Below are 14,044 nucleotides of genomic sequence, written 5' to 3' on the forward strand. Positions count from 1 at the left end.
TTCAAAAATAGCAGACCTACAAGCTCATATCGCGCCACTCGGTGGCGCGATATGAGCTTGTAGATCTGCTATTTTTAAATAGCTAAAGCATGACATGATGCCGACACCAAAATGGGTGCCCGGTCAGAATGGGTTAATCAGACCAGTGTGTGTCCAGTGGAAACCTTCGTATGAATCTGATCTCAGGTCAGAATGGGTTAAAGACCTTATAAGCCAACTCTTGTCTGACAAATCATGACAACAAACACAATTATTTTGGACCAAACAAATAATTACAAAGAAGGAAAAACAAAACGTCTTTAAATAAATACTTTCTGAAAAGTCTATGAGGAAGATGAACGGGACTGCGATGCTCTATATAAGCCATATGGGTACTTATGGCATATCTTTTCAAACGGGTCTCTGCGGTCTAATAAGGGTCCATTTGGGGGTCCTTGACATGAAAGCATTGGAGGACCACGTCACATTTACACAAAAAGGTCAAATATGGAGATAGGCGGTTTCTGCCCGACAGCAATGATAATAATCACATGTATTTGAATAAAAGAATGAACCTTCAACATGTGTGGGTTGTCTTGCGTAACACGCTGTCCAGTTAACCCATTCTGACCTGAGATCAGATTCACACGAGGTTTCCACTGGACACACACTGGTCTGATGAACCCATTCTGACCTGAGATCAGATTCTAAAAATGTCAGTCGCTCTTCGATTTTTCAAAAAATAGCAGACCTACAAGCTCGTATCGCGCCACTCGGTGGCGCGATATGAGCTTGTAGATCTGCTATTTTTCAATAGCTAAAGCATAACATGATGCTGACACCAAAATGGGTGCCCGTTCAGAATGGGTTAATTCAATGTGATCAAAGTGATGACACCTGGCTATATACTGTACCCGTACTGTACCATAAGACGCCTGAGGGCCAGAAGCCACCTCGGCCTAAAGGGCGGGGTCGCATGCACGCATCCGCCTCGTTGACGGCAGATTGCTGGGCAAGCGCTGGCGCTTTGGCATGGGGGGTCAGATCAACATATGGAATGAATTCTGTACTGGCCATATATGGCGCATATCTTGAGTGTACAGGGTTTGATGAGGACAGATCAACATGTCAGTATATGGCATATAGTATATGCCATATACTGTATGGAGCTGACCATATACTGTATATGTGGATCTAAGGGTGGCAGCGGGGGCAGTGTCTTGAGTGTTTGATCGGGGCCCAGGTAGGACCGGGCCTTCATTTTCGGGCCTGAGAACTGAGTTTTCTCTGGCTGCTGGGCGCGGCTGCACTAATAACTTTCGGGCAGGCCCGTCTAGAGTTTGAATGGACAGGCGGGCCTGGCCCAAAAAAAGAATGGTCCCCCCCAATGCAATTCTATAGCCTACCCAAAGGTAAAACATGGTGGGCATGTTAACAGGTATCAGTCAAAAGGGAGACATCGAAGAGGAAGGACGGATGGGGAAGGATCAACATAATGGAATGTCAGAACAGGTTCTAAAATATATCATATATTATTGTTGCGACCGACACACACACACACTGAATTACTACTGTTGAACTGGCGCACGCACACTCACACACTCACGCACTCACGCACTCACGCACGCACGTGCACGCGCACACACACACACACACACACACACACACACACACACGCTCGCACACACACACACACACACACACACACACACACACACACACACACACACACACACACACACACACACACACACACACACACACACACACACACACACACACACACACACACACACACACACACACACACACACACACACACCACACACCCTCTCTCTCTCTCTCTGTGTCAGACACAGTGAATTATGATGTGTCATCTCAGAATCACCAGTATATGCATTAACTCTTTGCACGGAGCCCCACATCTCTGCTGCTTTGTAGCATTAAGCTATCTCTGGCTAACGTGTTCCCCTGAACACAATACTCAGGATTCAGAATATGTGTGTTGGCCGTTCTAGTTACTATAAGAGGGTCTGTCTGTGTGTCTAGCTAGAGCTAATCTCGCAAACCCACTGAACCCATCAATGGTACTGTAGATTCAAACCCACTGAACCCATCAATGGTACTGTAGATTCAAACCCACTGAACCCATCAATGGTACTGTAGATTTAAACCCACTGAACCCATCAATGGTACTGTAGATTTAAACCCACTGAACCCATCAATGGTACTGTAGATTTAAACCCACTGAACCCATCAATGGTACTGTAGATTTAAACCCACTGAACCCATCAATGGTACTGTAGATTTAAACCCACTGAACCCATCAATGGTACTGTAGATTTAAACCCACTGAACCCATCAATGGTACTGTAGATTTAAACCCACTGAACCCATCAATGGTACTGTAGATTTAAACCCACTGAACCCATCAATGGTACTGTAGATTTAAACCCACTGAACCCATCAATGGTACTGTAGATTTACTGTAGATTTAAACCCACTGAACCCATCAATGGTACTGTAGATTTACTGTAGAAAACCCACTGAACCCATCAATGGTACTGTAGATTTACTGTAGAAAACCCACTGAACCCATCAATGGTACTGTAGATTTAAACCCACTGAACCCATCAATGGTACTGTAGATTTAAACCCACTGAACCCATCAATGGTACTGTAGATTTAAACCCACTGAACCCATCAATGGTACTGTAGATTTAAACCCACTGAACCCATCAATGGTACTGTAGATTTAAACCCACTGAACCCATCAATGGTACTGTAGATTTCGTGTGGACACTTACGTCATTAGTAGCGTCGTACAAATTGCCTGATCACATAATTATACATTCTATGCATTTTGGAATGATTCATTTAACTTTGACCTTATTGTTACATGTACAGTATACTGCAAGTCATTTGAGCTCAGATTGCGCAGATCGGCTAGACCAGTGTTTCTCAACCTTTTTTGTCCCGGGGCACACTTTTCATAGCCTAAAAATCTCAGGGCACACCTAGATATACGGTGTGTGTATACACTGTATATATACCGGTGTATATATATATATATATATATATATATATATAACCCAATATGCTTTTAAAAACACACATGACAGCACTCGTCAAATAACTTTAAAGAGAAAGAAAACTCATACAAAATGTAGCACACACATGTTCAATTTGTCAATGCAAAGTAATACTTCTAAATAAAAAAAAGGAGTTGTAAAAACAAGAACAAAAATCTTTTGCCACAATACAATGGTCTTAAACTTGAGCACTTTTGTACAAAGAAAATCGTAAAAAAATAATTGATAAAAAGAAAAGTAAATATGGTTGACAACTTAAGTTCTGTCTTAGTGTGAACCTTGAGCTTGTTTTCCTGAACAAAGAGTTTTTATCCTGGCTGGGATGCTGGACAAACAGACACGGAGCTCCTCATCAACTGCTCTCAGTCTCTCTCTCTGCGTTTGTTTTTTATGCAAGTCAGGCTTGAAAAGCTAAGCTCACACAGGTAGGTTGTGGAAAAGGGGAGCAGCACTGCCATTGCGCTGGCTGTGATGGCTGGATATTCTTTGCCAACAGCCAACCAAAACCTGTCCAGACTTAGTTCCTTGAATTTATTTTTGCATTCATAGTCCCCCTGTATTTCCAATAACTGCTGCTCTTGCTCCAGCATTCGGCAGATGGATAAGAATATCCGCCATGTGTGCTACTGTATGCTCACGGTACTTTTCTCCGCGGCTCTTGCGCGAGATGAGGAACGGTGCCAGACGCACATTATAGGGACAAAGTGTGTGCGTGTGTGTGTGTGTGTGTGTGTGTGTGTGTGTGTGTGTGTGTGTGTGAAGGGGGAGGGGCCGCATCGCAACTCGTTAGTTCTGTTCAGAGAGAGAGAGAGAGAGAGAGAGAGAGAGAGAGAGAGAGAGAGAGAGAGAGAGACCACAACTTAGTGTGGGCATGGGGAAGTCATGGAATGGTTTGAACTAAGAAAATGTAAAAATAAGGCTTTTTCCCAAATTCCTGTTTTAGAATCTGACTTTTTATTTCACATCATATTGCCCAATTACCACTGAGATTATGGGGTGAATGAATGTGGCAACAGACCCATCTTCTCTTTCTGTCAGAGTGATAGTGACTTCTTTTTTTCAGACAGACTGACTGACTGATTCATTTGTGATGTAGTCTGTTTTATCACATCAGAATACGTTTTTATGTAAACCAATATGGATATTTAATAGGAGACACACATGGAGAAGGTGCACCATATGACCAATAGGAGACTGACCATCTCTTCACCTGGTGCAACTCTTTCACTCATTTTGTTAAATGCTATTATTCAAAATGTGGGTTATTATTCAGCATCATATGCAGATATCATTTTCTTTTGCAGTTTAAGCAAAAACAAAAATAATATATACACAAATATGTTGATGTGGCATAAATATATGTTCATATAGGCCTATTTTAGGATTTTTTTGAGTGGTGCAACCACTCCCTTTCGGAGCTATGTGTGTGGCTGGCTGGCTGGGTCTGAGCATGAAAACAGCACACCGGAACCGGCCCGGCCCCCTTGGGGGTCTGGATGTTCCAGGGAGACTCCCCAGGACCCCCACACAGAGTTGCATCACTCACTTCAGACGGGTGTGATTTTTTTATCTAGGGTTGGATGTCTGTATTCCTCTAAATCAATGTTAAAAAAGGCCAAATCAACATTAAAAAAGGCCACATTTTTTTTGCGTCGAGCGCATTAAAACACTAAAGTCACATTCTTGGCTTTTTCTGAAGGTTGGGAGCCCTGCTGCTGACCAACCGGAGGAGCACATGATTTAACTTTGTCCTCACCAAAGACTGGGAGGAGGATTAGTCACCCTCCATACAGCAGAGCAGGAGGCTGACGCTTGGCTTAAGGACTTTGCATTCGCTAAATAAATAAATGCCTGACACAGAACTAATAAAGGGACACAGAGAGACAGATACAGAAATCTCCATATATGGTCATAAAGGGGACAAAGACAATGGACGGTGGATGGTGGATGATGGTGGGTACTCTGACACAGGTACAACGGGTACTCTGACACGGGTACAACGGGTACTAACGGGTACAACGGGTACTCTGACACGGGTACAACGGGTACTCTGACACGGGTACAACGGGTACTCTGACACGGGTACAACGGGTACTCTGACACGGGTACAACGGGTACTCTGACACGGGTACAACTGGTACTCTGACACGGGTACAACAGGTACTCTGACACGGGTACAACGGGTACTCTGACACGGGTACAACGGGTACTCTGACACGGGTACAACGGGTACTCTGACACGGGTACAACGGGTACTCTGACACGGGTACAACGGGTACTCTGACACGGGTACAACGGGTACTCTGACACGGGTACAACGGGTACTCTGACACGGGTACAACGGGTACTCTGACACGGGTACAACGGGTACTCTGACACGGGTACAACGGGTACTCTGACACGGGTACAACGGGTACTCTGACACGGGTACAACGGGTACTCTGACACGGGTACAACGGGTACTCTGACACGGGTACAACAGGTACTCTGACACGGGTACAACGGGTACTCTGACACGGGTACAACGGGTACTCTGACACGGGTACAACGGGTACTCTGACACGGGTACAACGGGTACTCTGACACGGGTACAACGGGTACTCTGACACGGGTATTGCATCGCCGGGTGGGGCATGGATCTTCAACTTCCTATATCTAATAATAATTATAAATGTGCCAAGTCTCTCTCTCTCTCTCTCTCTCTCTCTGAATGTGAACGTACGTCTGTAATCCACGTACCCCAGGGAACCGTTCGCCCCACCCAACTTCAAATTCGACACACGCGTTCCACAACACCACAGGGGGTGCAGGGCCCGGTGTCGAGTTGGTCTGACCCACGGTTGTCCAGAACCGCCCCAAAAAGGCCTCTGCCCGGGCTCCGGACAGAGCCCCTGCCCAGTGGTCCATATATGGCCTGTTCTGACATCATTCTGACTGACGTCTGCATAGACTCCATATTTGGGCATGCCTGACAAAGAACTCCATATATGGACATAAAAGATACGATATTTTTGGGGGATTTTGGAGACATAATGAGGTTTCCGTGAGGTTTCAGGGGTTTTCCATAAAAAGGGGCGGCGGCGGTGGCTGGATGCTAACGGCTGGATGGGAACCGCAAGGTTGCCAGTTCGAACCCCCAGAGTTACTGTCGAAGTGTCCTTGAGCAAGACACTGAACCCCAAATTGCTCCCGATGTGCTGGTTGGTGCCTTGCATGGTTTCCGCTGCCATCGGTGTGTGAATGGGTGAATGTAATGCACAATCTAAGTAAAGTGCCTTGGATAAAGGCGCTATATAAATGCACCATTTACCATTTCCACTGGACAGAGATCACGTCATATACATCTGTGACAACTGGCATCATAGACATGATCACACAAAGTCTGAGACCCACATGAAGCCAATTCTTATTCATATATTCTCCTAAAAACATTGACACACTCTAGCTACACCAATCATTCATCTAGACGCAGCTTTGTCCATGCTTCAAAATGTTCATCTCCTTTAGGATTAGCCAGGTCATTTCTATACAAATCATAATTATAATAATTAAACATCAACCACATACGTTGCTGACCCAATTGCCAATTCCCACAAATAGCCAATCAAGCACGGCTGTTTGCCTAATGTTAGTCCAAGAATAGTTTTAGTCAGTGACATGTATGCTGATCTAGACTGTGACTAGTCATCTATATGTCTATGACATATCCATGACATGACTCCACATCTGGGCATGCTTTCATCCCCACCTGAGCCCTTTTGGCAAGTCAAATAAAATAATATATAACATGTAGTTCTGTGACCTATACTGGAAGTGTATGCACAATAAATGAGGTGCCGATCGGTCCAGTGGTTTGTGAGATTAGCTCCGGAAGACAGGCAGACAGACAGGCAGGCAGGCAGGCAGGCAGGCAGGCAGGCAGGCAGGCAGGCAGGCAGGCAGGCAGGCAGGCAGGCAGGCAGACAGACCGACCAGTGGTGTAAAAAAAAGTACATTTACTCAAGTAGCCTACTGTACTTTTATTTGGAGGTAGGCCAATACTATTTTCAATACTTTTACTTTTACTTCACTATATCTCACAGGCAAACATTTTTACTTTTGAATCCACTAGAAATCTTTGAAAAATGAAACGTAGCTTGCGGAGTTAGTGCAGTAGATATACTCGTTGAGTTAATATGCAGCATTACTTTGTGGGTGTATATTTCCTGGTTGTTATGTGATGTTTGCTCCCAGCCCTACCCGAGCACCATATCTCCCTGCTCTTAATGTTTAATGATGGTGTTTAATTGTGCAGAGCAGGGAGAAAAATACCGGGCACTGCCCTCCCTGCGGGGGTGTGGAACGTGTGTGTCGAATGTGAAGTCGGCGGGGCAAACGGTGCTCGAGTTACAGTACGTGCATTACAACCGTACACACACGCACACACACACACACGCACACACACACACACGCACGCAGAAACGTGGTGCATTTATAGTAAGATATTAGTTCAATCTATTTGTGCGTTATTATCTGACTGAACTTTAGTTACTAGTTACTTGGTAGATTTGGATTATTATTATTACAAAACACACCACTAATAAATAAAAATGTTTTAATATAAATGTTGATGTTATAAATGACATGCTGCATAATGAGTACTTATTAAGTACATTGATTGATTGACTGAGTGATTACCAGACTTGTAACAGAGCATTTCTACATTGCAGTAGCTGCTTTTACTTAAGAAGTATTTTTCCCAGAGCAGCCATGTGCCGACTGGAATTTCAGCGCTGGCATGAGAGATGAAAGGTTTGTGTCTGTGGATGTGTGAACATCATCAAACACTTCCTATAGCCAGGGAGCATGACCTGGAATAAACCTTATGAAAAAGCACCGTCAAAAAAAAGTCCCATCAAAGCCATCCATGTAGCCTGATTCATGAACGATTTATTCACAATTATGAATCGACTTTGTTCTGAGGCAAAAAGGGGTTGCTTTATCTGCGTGAAATATTCTCATTCTGTGTGGAATTCACCCTTTGTCAGCCTTCTGAATGCTCCCTGACTGACTGACCAGCAGGCTCTTCTGCCTTGTCTCTGTTCTGCCTTGTCCATATTAGTATTATCATTATTGTTATTATAGTGACGTGTATATTTGTGTGTCACAACCTCACGGCCGCTGTTTGCGTTCGTTTGTGACGTTCTGTTCTGTTCTGGCTTTGCTGCTGTCCGTCCAGTTAAGCTCATAACATTAGCAGCTGTTGTCGACTTGCTTCGAGTTGCGGTCGTAGAGTAGAGTGGCAGCTGGATCAGCAGTGGTGCGGAAATCAGCCACTGTAGTAAACAAATGCTTTTTCCCCAACTGTATCGGAACATGGATCGCTGAGCGCTGGGCACTGTTCATGCCATTGTTTGCTGCCCCATAGGCCAGGACTAGTCCCATAGGCCAGAGGACTAGGTTGCTTATACTTATAGAGACGAGGTAGCCAATCAGGACTAGGTGGTGACTAGGGTACTAGGTTGTTATTAAATTTGACTAATTCATGTCAGGTTTCACCTGACAAAAATAAATCTTCCTATTAATTTCAATGAAGTTGCTAATCCAGGGAATGAAGCCACTCTACTTCCTGAATTGACACCAACATTGGAGCTAATAGAGAAGGCGCACTAACGTGTCAGACGAAGCATTTGTGGACGGAATAGCGTTTTATATGCGGATGTCTTGCAATGCCAGATTTGACCACCAGGACACGACAGCCTCAACAATCATCCACGGTCCACATGCCCACAACACAACCAGACAACATGGGAAACTGAACAGACAACATGCCCACAACACAACCAGACAACATGGGAAACTGAACAGACAACATGCCCACAACACAACCAGACAACATGGGAAACTGAACAGACAACATGCCCACAACACAACCAGACAACATGGGAAACTGAACAGACAACATGCCCACAACACAACCAGACAACATGGGAAACTGAACACGTCAGAAAACATGCCCACAACCAGACAACATGGGAAACTGAACACGTCAGAAAACATGCCCAAAACACAACCAGACAACATGCCCACAACACAACATGCCCACAACACAACCAGACAACATGCCCACAACACAACCAGACAACATGCCCACAACCAGACAACATGCCCACAACACAACCAGACAACATGGGAAACTGAACACGTCAGAAAACATGCCCAAAACACAACCAGACAACATGCCCACAACACAACCAGACAACATGCCCACAACACAACCAGACAACATGCCCACAACCAGACAACATGCCCACAACACAACCAGACAACATGCCCACAACCAGACAACATGCCCACAACACAACCAGACAACATGCCCACAACCAGACAACATGCCCACAACACAACCAGACAACATGCCCACAACCAGACAACATGCCCACAACACAACCAGACAACATGCCCACAACACAACCAGACAACATGCCCACAACACAACCAGACAACATGCCCACAACACAACCAGACAACATGCCCACAACACAACCAGACAACATGCCCACAACACAACCAGACAACATGCCCACAACACAACCAGACAACATGCCCACAACACAACCAGACAACATGCCCACAACACAACCAGACAACATGCCCACAACACAACCAGACAACATGCCCACAACACAACCAGACAACATGCCCACAACACAACCAGACAACATGGGAAACTGAACAGACAACATGCCCACAACACAACCAGACAACATGCCCACAACACAACCAGACAACATGCCCACAACACAACCAGACAACATGCCCACAACACAACCAGACAACATGGGAAACTGAACAGACAACATGCCCACAACACAACCAGACAACATGGGAAACTGAACACGTCAAAAGTCTGAACAATTATTCCACTACCGATTACAGTATATTTCAACACAGGCTGTATACACCATTAGTCTCAACCTTGTCAGGCGGAGACCGTCGCCCTCTGACAAGCACTCAGAATTGGAGGAGTCGAGGCTTTACATTTAGTTTGACTCGGTTCCACAGATAAATATTGTGAAAATAGCATATCTACAAGCTCACTAGATCGGGTATTATTATGTATTTATTTATTTTTGCTATTTGGCCCAAAGTTTGACAATTGTTTGCTGATTTTACAGTCACTGCTAATGGTCTTATTTATTTTCTTTTTAACTTGTTTGTTTGTATTAACCCATTCTGACCGGGCACCCATTTTGGTGTTGGCGTCATGTTATGCTTTAGCTATTGAAAAATAGCAGATCTACAAGCTCATATCGCGCCACCGAGTGGCGCGATACGAGCTTGTAGGTCTGCTATTTTTTGAAAAATCGAAGAACGACTGACATTTTTTGAATCTGATCTCAGGTAGGAATGGGTTGATCAGACCAGTGTGTGTCCAGTGGAAAACTCATATGAATCAGTCAGAATGGGTTAAAAAGGTCTTAAAGCTCGTTAAATTGTCACTCACTGTCACCTCACCTATATCACTGTCACCATGACCCATGAGCCACAGGTTGAGAACCATGGGTCTACACTGACCCACAGGGTGAGAACCATGGGTCTATTGACCCACAGGGTGAGAACCATGGGTCTACACTGACCCACAGGGTGAGAACCATGGGTCTATTGACCCACAGGGTGAGAACCATGGGTCTACACTGACCCACAGGGTGAGAACCATGGGTCTACTGACCCACAGGGTGAGAACCATGGGTCTACACTGACCCACAGGGTGAGAACCATGGGTCTACACTGACCCACAGGGTGAGAACCATGGGTCTACTGACCCACAGGGTGAGAACCATGGGTCTATTGACCCACAGGGTGAGAACCATGGGTCTACACTGACCCACAGGGTGAGAACCATGGGTCTATTGACCCACAGGGTGAGAACCATGGGTCTACACTGACCCACAGGGTGAGAACCATGGGTCTATTGACCCACAGGGTGAGAACCATGGGTCTACACTGACCCACAGGGTGAGAACCATGGGTCTACTGACCCACAGGGTGAGAACCATGGGTCTACACTGACCCACAGGGTGAGAACCATGGGTCTACTGACCCACAGGGTGAGAACCATGGGTCTATTGACCCACAGGGTGAGAACCATGGGTCTACACTGACCCACAGGGTGAGAACCATGGGTCTATTGACCCACAGGGTGAGAACCATGGGTCTATTGACCCACAGGGTGAGAACCATGGGTCTACACTGACCCACAGGGTGAGAACCATGGGTCTACACTGACCCACAGGGTGAGAACCATGGGTCTACACTGACCCACAGGGTGAGAACCATGGGTCTATTGACCCACAGGGTGAGAACCATGGGTCTATTGACCCACAGGGTGAGAACCATGGGTCTATTGACCCACAGGGTGAGAACCATGGGTCTGCACTGACCCACAGGGTGAGAACCATGGGTCTATTGACCCACAGGGTGAGAACCATGGGTCTATTGACCCACAGGGTGAGAACCATGGGTCTATTGACCCACAGGGTGAGAACCATGGGTCTATTGACCCACAGGGTGAGAACCATGGGTCTATTGACCCACAGGGTGAGAACCATGGGTCTATTGACCCACAGGGTGAGAACCATGGGTCTACACTGACCCACAGGGTGAGAACCATGGGTCTACACTGACCCACAGGGTGAGAACCATGGGTCTACACTGACCCACAGGGTGAGAACCATGGGTCTATTGACCCACAGGGTGAGAACCATGGGTCTATTGACCCACAGGGTGAGAACCATGGGTCTATTGACCCACAGGGTGAGAACCATGGGTCTATTGACCCACAGGGTGAGAACCATGGGTCTACACTGACCCACAGGGTGAGAACCATGGGTCTATTGACCCACAGGGTGAGAACCATGGGTCTATTGACCCACAGGGTGAGAACCATGGGTCTATTGACCCACAGGGTGAGAACCATGGGTCTACACTGACCCACAGGGTGAGAACCATGGGTCTATTGACCCACAGGGTGAGAACCATGGGTCTACACTGACCCACAGGGTGAGAACCATGGGTCTATTGACCCACAGGGTGAGAACCATGGGTCTACACTGACCCACAGGGTGAGAACCATGGGTCTATTGACCCACAGGGTGAGAACCATGGGTCTACACTGACCCACAGGGTGAGAACCATGGGTCTACACTGACCCACAGGGTGAGAACCATGGGTCTATTGACCCACAGGGTGAGAACCATGGGTCTACACTGACCCACAGGGTGAGAACCATGGGTCTACACTGACCCACAGGGTGAGAACCATGGGTCTACACTGACCCACAGGGTGAGAACCATGGGTCTACTGACCCACAGGGTGAGAACCATGGGTCTATTGACCCACAGGGTGAGAACCATGGGTCTACACTGACCCACAGGGTGAGAACCATGGGTCTATTGACCCACAGGGTGAGAACCATGGGTCTACACTGACCCACAGGGTGAGAACCATGGGTCTATTGACCCACAGGGTGAGAACCATGGGTCTATTGACCCACAGGGTGAGAACCATGGGTCTGCACTGACCCACAGGGTGAGAACCATGGGTCTACACTGACCCACAGGGTGAGAACCATGGGTCTACACTGACCCACAGGGTGAGAACCATGGGTCTACACTGACCCACAGGGTGAGAACCATGGGTCTATTGACCCACAGGGTGAGAACCATGGGTCTACACTGACCCACAGGGTGAGAACCATGGGTCTACACTGACCCACAGGGTGAGAACCATGGGTCTATTGACCCACAGGGTGAGAACCATGGGTCTATTGACCCACAGGGTGAGAACCATGGGTCTACACTGACCCACAGGGTGAGAACCATGGGTCTATTGACCCACAGGGTGAGAACCATGGGTCTATTGACCCACAGGGTGAGAACCATGGGTCTATTGACCCACAGGGTGAGAACCATGGGTCTACACTGACCCACAGGGTGAGAACCATGGGTCTACACTGACCCACAGGGTGAGAACCATGGGTCTACACTGACCCACAGGGTGAGAACCATGGGTCTACACTGACCCACAGGGTGAGAACCATGGGTCTACACTGACCCACAGGGTGAGAACCATGGGTCTATTGACCCACAGGGTGAGAACCATGGGTCTACACTGACCCACAGGGTGAGAACCATGGGTCTACACTGACCCACAGGGTGAGAACCATGGGTCTACACTGACCCACAGGGTGAGAACCATGGGTCTACACTGACCCACAGGGTGAGAACCATGGGTCTATTGACCCACAGGGTGAGAACCATGGGTCTACACTGACCCACAGGGTGAGAACCATGGGTCTACTGACCCACAGGGTGAGAACCATGGGTCTATTGACCCACAGGGTGAGAACCATGGGTCTACACTGCATGGTGCTTACAAAATGCTTACACTGTTCCATAGCTCTGAGTTACAGTAACACTCTCAGAGTTAAATGAACACAGGGGGATCCCACTGTGCTCATAAGCCTGTGACAAACAGTAACACTCTCAGAGTTAAATGAACACAGGGGGATCCCACTGTGCTCATAAGCCTGTGACAAACAGTAACACTCTCAGAGTTAAATGAACACAGGGGGATCCCACTGTGCTCATAAGCCTGTGACAACATCGATCCAATCTCGGGTCATTAACAACTGTCTGAGAAGCGCTGAGATTAAAGCATTTCTAACTAAAGCCCACTCTAAACAGTGTGTGTGTGTGTGTGTGTGTGTGTGTGTGTGTGAGAGAGAGAGAGAGGACCCCCGCTGGTCCTGTTAACCTACACTGCAAAATCCTCAGTGTGAAAATGGAGCCGGCGTTGCTGTAGCTCAGGGTTAAAGCACCATCCTGACTTTGACTGTGTGGGCTGCTCTGCTCCTCCTGGCAGGCACTGAATCAGGTGGGCTGGGTGCTTTATTAGAGAGAGAGAGAGAGACAGAGACAGAGACAGAGAGA

Source organism: Protomyctophum parallelum, assembly GCF_964188405.1.
Source record: "Protomyctophum parallelum genome assembly, chromosome: 5".
Lineage (NCBI taxonomy): Eukaryota > Metazoa > Chordata > Actinopteri > Myctophiformes > Myctophidae > Protomyctophum > Protomyctophum parallelum.